This window comes from Hordeum vulgare, chromosome 4H (assembly GCF_904849725.1).
Source record: "Hordeum vulgare subsp. vulgare chromosome 4H, MorexV3_pseudomolecules_assembly, whole genome shotgun sequence".
In the NCBI taxonomy this organism is placed as follows: domain Eukaryota; kingdom Viridiplantae; phylum Streptophyta; class Magnoliopsida; order Poales; family Poaceae; genus Hordeum; species Hordeum vulgare.
This window is the reverse complement of record NC_058521.1, coordinates 148,581,254-148,589,042: the sequence shown is the minus strand read 5'-3', so window position 1 is coordinate 148,589,042 and position 7,789 is coordinate 148,581,254.

The window sequence follows — 7,789 nt, the reverse complement described above, 5'->3', positions numbered from 1 at the left end:
ACTTGGCACAAAGGTTAAAAATAAAGATACAATCATGTTGCTACAGTATTAACACACATCAAGACCACTAAAAGCTGAAGGTAAAAACTCAAAGTAAAGATAATAAGGGTTGTCTCCCTAGAGCTCTTTCTTTATAGCCATAAATATAGGCTTAAGATTTTAATGACGCTCTCGTAGGAATAAGAGTTGTAGAACAAAAGAGAGCATCAAGAAGCAAATACCAAAGACATTTAAGTCTAATATGCTTCCTATGCATAGGAATATTGCAATAGCACAAAGCAATAAGCATAGGAAGGCAAAACCAGTGCAGCTTCAAAACCTTCAACATAAACAGAGGGAACTTGATATTATTGAAATATCTATAAGCATATGCTCCCTTCTCATAATGATTTTGAGAGGGATCATGAATAAAATCAACAATATAAGTATCACATAAAGCACTGTTACCATGATCCACATGCAAAAAGGTACGCTTACTCTCCACATAAGCATAATCTTTCTCATTGGTAATAGTGGGAATAGGACTATCATAAACAACTTGAACACTACAGATTAATTGTGTATTGGGGAGATGGTGTTCAGCAAGGGAGTAATTCCCTCCATGATTATGACCAGTTTCATATGGATAATTTCTCCTTATGTCATAGGTATCTTTACAATCACTATAGATAGGAGTTATAACATCCCCATGGTAGAGAAGAGCATTATTATTGCTAGCAACTATATTTGTAAACATGTTGTCTTTATTCTTACTAGCAAAATAATTATCAATTATCACATCACTAATGGGTAAAGGACTTGCAATCCTATCATCCCCAAGCTTAGAGCTTTCCATATCATCATTTTCAAAGTTGGTACCAAAAATATTTTCAAGATCATAAGTAGCACTATCATCATATTCCCAATCACAATAAGTAACATGCATATCATAATCAAAATCATCTTTAATAGTACCTACAAACTTATCATAAAGATAATAATGAATGCAATCAAGCTCACCATCCTCCATAAATTTATTTCTGTTAGGATAAAAGTTGATGCGAGGAATATGCTCAGGCCAGGTTGATACCCATTCTTCTTCCTTCTCGTTCCTCTTCCTCCTCTTCTTTTTATTCTTCTTCCCCTTAGGAGGGAGTGGTTGGAGAGGAAGCTTCTCCACATATTCTGGTTTATCTTTAGAAACAATAGGGGAAACTTGGGAGAAACTCTCCTTTTTATTAATGGAAACATAAGAGACATTTTTATGCTTTGGTGAAGTTCCCTCCTTTCTAACCTTACTTATGTAATCATTTTCATGGAAATTAACAACACAATAGATATGGCATTTTTGCAAAGTGTTGTTTCTTCCTAAGGCATTATCATCTAGGCAATAAGTTTTTTCGGATAACTCTTCACACATCAAAAATAACATAAGTTCATCATAAATATCAGAAGTGATCATGTTATCACACAACTGGTTAACGGTTATGTTTTGATAATACATGCATTGAAAATTAAAGTGACCCTCTATACCACAAAGTTCACAAGTAAAAGGATAAAGGTCAAACAATTCTCTAGCAATTTCATTTAAATATCTAACCCAAGTGATTGTTCTTTCATGCTTATGTTGCTTACAGTACTTCTCTTCTTCAATCATAGGCCTTTCACAAGGTCTATCCACTCCACAAAAATTAACATGCTTATATAAAACTTCATTTTCAAGAATTGGATCATGCATGTTGCAATTATCATTAACAATTTCATTTTCATAGCAAAACTCTTTAAAAGGTTCATGATGCTTGATCCAATTCTCCTTAGGCATATTAAGATGTGAAGCAAAAGATTTGAGGAAATCAACAAGGTGTTGAGAATCAAGCCCAAACTTAGTACTAAACTTATTAAAAATTGCAGTTTGAACAAAGGCCTTAATGCAATTACTCATAATTTATACCTAACTCTTTACCTTTGTCGATCTCCCAATCTTCATTACTGCGTTGAATTCTTTCAAGGAGTTCCCACTTAGCATCAATCCTTTCGTTTGTGAAAGAACCCATAGAGGAAGCATCGAGCAAGTCTTTATACTGTCGAGAGAGCCTCACACAGAAATTAGTAATAATCATGTCTTTAGGGAGTCCATGGTTAGGACATTTTAGCATTAGAGTTCTGAGTCTCCCCCAAGCTTGATCTATGCTCTCTCCGTCATGAGGATAAAACTTGGAGTAAAAGAGAGACTCATTCTCTTCCCAATCCCGTAGGTGAGAATCATCTAGTATCCTATACCATTCCAATGCTTTTCCTTTCAGTGACAAGGCAAATAATTTCCTTATGACTCCATCTCTTGTCAAACCTGAAATCTTAAACAACTCACAAAGTTCTGTAAGTTTCAACAAATGAATACTAGGATTGACTGTTCCATCTCCTCCATAACAATCATTCCTAATTATTTCAATTATCCCAAGTGGTATTTCGAATGGGATACATTCAGTAGATGGAGGAGACTTCTCTACCACGGGTGTGGTAAAGCAACCTTCCCCAAGACGCGAACTAAGAGTGCAGTTTTCCGTAAGCCTAACTAGTGAAAATAAAAACAAGAAACTAAAGAATTTAATTGCAAGATATAAAGATATACCTTCAAGCACTCACCTCCCCGGCAACGGCACCAAAAACAGATTGATGTCTACGCACGCATCTATTCTTGTAGACTATGCTAGGCCTCCAAGCGCAGAGATTTATAGGACAGCAGCAATTTCCCTCAAGTGGATGACCTAAGGTTTATCGAACTCAGGAAAGTAGAGGTTGAAGATGGTCTCTCTCAAGCAACCCTACAATTAAGAAAAGGAAGTCTCTTGTGTCCCCAACACACTTAATACAATTGTAAATTGTATAGGTGCACTAGTTCAGCGGAAAGATGGTAAAATATGGGTGATAGGTGTGGCAAAGCAAGGTAATATAAATCTGTAATAAAAAAATACTGCAAGGTTGCAAGTGACAAAAGTGAGAACAAACGATGCAAAAATGGTGAGAAACAAGGCCTAGGCTTCATACTTTCACTAGTGTCAACTCCCAACAACATTAACATAGTCTAATAACATGATATTTCCACTAAAACATGCAATGGAGACATACTCGGAGGTCATTCCTTTGTGATCATGGAGGACAAGAATTATGTAGGGCTACAAAAGCACACCTCAGAGTTCGTAGTTCTCATCTATGGATTTCCCAATGTCACCGCGGCCATCCAAAGAGAGTACCACAATCACCACAACATATCTCAAGGATAGTCAAAAACAAGCACCAAGATACTCTCAATCTTCAATCAATTCACAAAAGAGGAAATTACTCATGAAAATATTCTTCTAATCCACGTCTAATAGACCGCTGTCACCATGTTCTCGGAGATTATACTAGATAAGAACAAGTGAGTACATCAATCCAATACATAGAAGAAGGGGAAATATCATGGGATAACCACAGATTAACATAGCCTATGATCACAATCAAGATCACATCATGGGAGAGAGAATCAACCACATAGCTACTGTAGAAGACCTCAGACCCGAGGAGGAACTACTCCCGCTTCATGGATCGAGGAAGCAACATCGATGGAGATGAATCGGGCGGCACTTCCCCATCCCGGCAGGGTGCCGGCACATGAATTCTGGTTCCTCGAAACTTGTTGGCGATGGCGGCGGAGATCGGAATTGCTTTTGGAGAAAAGGGTTCTGGCATCAGGGTTTCCTCCACGGGGGTAAAAATAGGGCCAAAGGGGGGCACCAGGGGAGGTCCCACTCGCCCAGGCGGCCTGGTAGCGCGGCCTCCCCCTAGGCTGCGCCACGTGGCTGCCTGGGTGGGGGGTGGCCCCCCTCTGTCTCTCCTTCGGTCGTTTGGAGTCTTCTGGAATGCTGATTTTTTTATATTTTCTGTGGAATTTTTCGGGCACTGTAAATATCGGTACAAACCTGCAATTCATAGACATCAGCAGACAGAAACTAGCACTCGGTGCACTTAGTTAGTAAGTTAGTCCAAATATGACAGAAACTAGCAAGGTTGCAAGTGACAAAAGTGAGAACAAACGATGCAAAAATGGTGAGAAACAAGGCCTAGGCTTCATACTTTCACTAGTGGCAACTCCCAACAACATTAACATAGTCTAATAACATGATATTTCCACTAAAACATGCAATGGAGACATACTCGGAGGTCATTCCTTTGTGATCAAGGAGGACAAGAATTATGTAGGGCTACAAAAGCACACCTCAGAGTTCGTAGTTCTCATCTATGGATTTCCCAATGTCACCGCGGCCATCCAAAGAGAGTACCACAATCACCACAACATATCTCAAGGATAGTCAAAAACAAGCACCAAGATACTCTCAATCTTCAATCAATTCACAAAAGAGGAAATTACTCATGAAAATATTCTTCTAATCCACGTCCAATAGACCGCTGTCACCATGTTCTCGGAGATTATACTAGATAAGAACAAGTCCGTACATCAATCCAATACATAGAAGAAGGGGAAATATCATGGGATAACCACAGATTAACATAGCCTATGATCACAATCAAGATCACATCATGGGAGAGAGAATCAACCACATAGCTACTGTAGAAGACCTCAGACCTGAGGAGGAACTACTCCCGCTTCATGGATGGAGGAAGCAACGTTGATGGAGATGAATCGGGCGGCACTTCCCCGTCCCGGCAGGGTGCCGGCACATGAATTCTGGTTCCTCGAAACTTGTTGGCGATGGCGGCGGAGATCGGAATTGCTTTTGGAGAAAAGGGTTCTGGCATCAGGGTTTCCTCCACGGGGGTAAAAATAGGGCCAAAGGGGGGCACCAGGGGAGGTCCCACTCGCCCAGGCGGCCTGGTAGCGCGGCCTCCCCCTAGGCTGCACCACGTGGCTGCCTGGGTGGGGGGTGGCCCCCCTCTGTCTCTCCTTCGGTCGTTTGGAGTCTTCTGGAATGCTGATTTTTTTTATATTTTCTGTGGAATTTTTCGGGCACTGTAAATATCGGTATAAACCTGCAATTCATAGACATCAGCAGACAGAAACTAGCACTGGCTGCACTGAGTTAGTAAGTTAGTCCAACTAAGACAGAAACTAGCAAGGTTGCAAGTGACAAAAGTGAGAACAAACGATGCAAGGCTTCATACTTTCACTAGTGGCAACTCCCAACAACATTAACATAGGCTAATAACATGATATTTCCACTAAAACATGCAATGGAGACATACTCGGAGGTCATTCCTTTGTGATCAAGGAGGACAAGAATTATGTAGGGCTACAAAAGCACACCTCAGAGTTCGTAGTTCTCATCTATAGATTTCCCAATGTCACCGCGGCCATCCAAAGAGAGTACCACAATCACCACAACATATCTCAAGGATAGTCAAAAACAAGCACCAAGATACTCTCAATCTTCAATCAATTCACAAAAGAGGAAATTACTCATGAAAATATTTATCTAATCCACGTCCAATAGACCGCTGTCACCATGTTCTCGGAGATTATACTAGATAAGAACAAGTGAGTACATCAATCCAATACATAGAAGAAGGGGAAATATCATGGGATAACCACAGATTAACATAGCCTATGATCACAATCAAGATCACATCATGGGAGAGAGAATCAACCACATAGCTACTGTAGAAGACCTCAGACCCGAGGAGGAACTACTCCCGCTTCATGGAGGGAGGAAGAAACGTCGATGGAGATGAATCGGGCGGCACTTCCCCGTCCCGGCAGGGTGCCGGCACATGAATTCTGGTTCCTCGAAACTTGTTGGCGATGGCGGCGGAGATCGGAATTGCTTTTGGAGAAAAGGGTTCTGGCATCAGGGTTTCCTCCACGGGGGTAAAAATAGGGCCAAAGGGGGCACCAGGGGAGGTCCCACTCGCCCAGGCAGCCTGGTAGCGCGGCCTCCCCCTAGGCTGCGCCAGGTGGCTGCCTGGGTGGGGGGTGGCCCCCCTCTGTCTCTCCTTCGGTCGTTTGGAGTCTTCTGGAATGCTGATTTTTTTATATTTTCTGTGGAATTTTTCGGGCACTGTAAATATCGGTATAAACCTGCAATTCATAGACATCAGCAGACAGAAACTAGCACTGGGTGCACTGAGTTAGTAAGTTAGTCCAAATATGTGTAAAAAAGGTATGAAAGTGTAGCAAAACACATAACAATGTCACTCAAAAGAGCATGGAACAAACAAAAATTATAGATACGTTTGGGACGTATCACTTGGCCATCGACAAGTATTGTCACTTGATAGCGGTATCACATCGTTAGGAGAATGATGTGATGAACAAGACCCAAACTATAACCGTAGCATATGATCGTGTCAGTTTATTGCTACTTTTTTGTGCATGTCAATGTATCTGTTCCTATGACCATGAGATCATGCAACTCACGGACACCAGAGGAATACCTTGTGTGTATCAAACGTTTCAACGTTATTGGGTGACTATAAAGGTGATCTACAGGTATCTCCGAAGGTTATTGTTGGGTTGGCGTGGATCAAGACTAGGATTTGTCACTCCATGTGACGGAGAGGTATCTCGGAGCCCACTCGGTAATACAACATCACAATAAGCCCAAGAAATGTGACTAAGGAGTTAGTCACGGGATCTTGTATTACGGAATGAGTAAAGAGACTAGCCGGTAACGAGATTGAAGTAGGTATGGAGATACCGACGATTGAATCTTGGGCAAGTAACATACTGAAGGGCAAAGGGAACAACATACGGGATTAACTGAATCCTTGATATAGAGGTTTAACTGATAGAGATCTTTGTAGAGTATGTAGGAGCCAATATGGACATGTAGGTCCCGCTATTGGTTATTGACCAGAGAATGTCTCAGTCATGTCTACATAGTTCTCGAACCCGCAGGGTCTGCACACTTAAGGTTCGGTGATGTTTCGGTATAGTTGAGTTATAGGTGTTGGTAACCGAAAGTTGTTTGGAGTCCCGGATGAGATCCCAGATGTCACTAGGAGCTCCGGAGTTGTCCAGAGGTAAAGCTTGATATATAGGAAGTCCTGTATTGGTCACCGGAAAAGTTTCGGGTACTTCAGTAGTGTACTGGGAGTTCTGGAAGGGTAGAGGGGACCATCGGGAGGGGTGTCACACCCCGAGGGGCCACATGTGCTGTGGGAGGAGACAAACTAGTCCCTAGTGGGCTGGCCTAAGCCCCCACTAAGGCCCTTGAGGTTTGAGAAGGAAAAAACCCAAAGGTGGAATAGGAGGAAAGGGTTTCCAAGTGGAGAGGAGGAATCCTACTCCTAGTAGGATTGGAGTAGGACTCCTCCACCTCCAATTTGGGCCAAACCTTGAGGGTTTGAGGTTGCCTCCTCCCCTCCCTCCCTCCTATATATAATAGAGGAATTAAAGGCATCCCTAACCCTAATTACCACGTGCTCCCTCTACTTCATCTAGATCGTTTTCTCCTCTAGTCTAGTTCGGCGGTGCTTAGGCGAAGCCCTGCCGGAATAGTTCCACCACACCACCACCACCTCGTCGTCGTGCTGGAGAACTCATCTACCTCTCCGCCCCTCTTGCTGGATCAAGAAGTCGGGGATCATCATCGAGCTGTAATGTGCTGAAGACGGAGGTGTCGTCCGTTCGGCACTGGATCGGGATGGATCGTGATGGGATCGCGCGATGGACCGTGATGGGATCGCGGGACGGATCGTGATGAGATCGTGGGACGGGCTGCGATTTGGATCGCAAAGATGTTCCACTATATCAACCGCGTTATATACGCTTCTGCTTGGCGATCTACAAGGGTATGTAGATTTACTCTCCCCT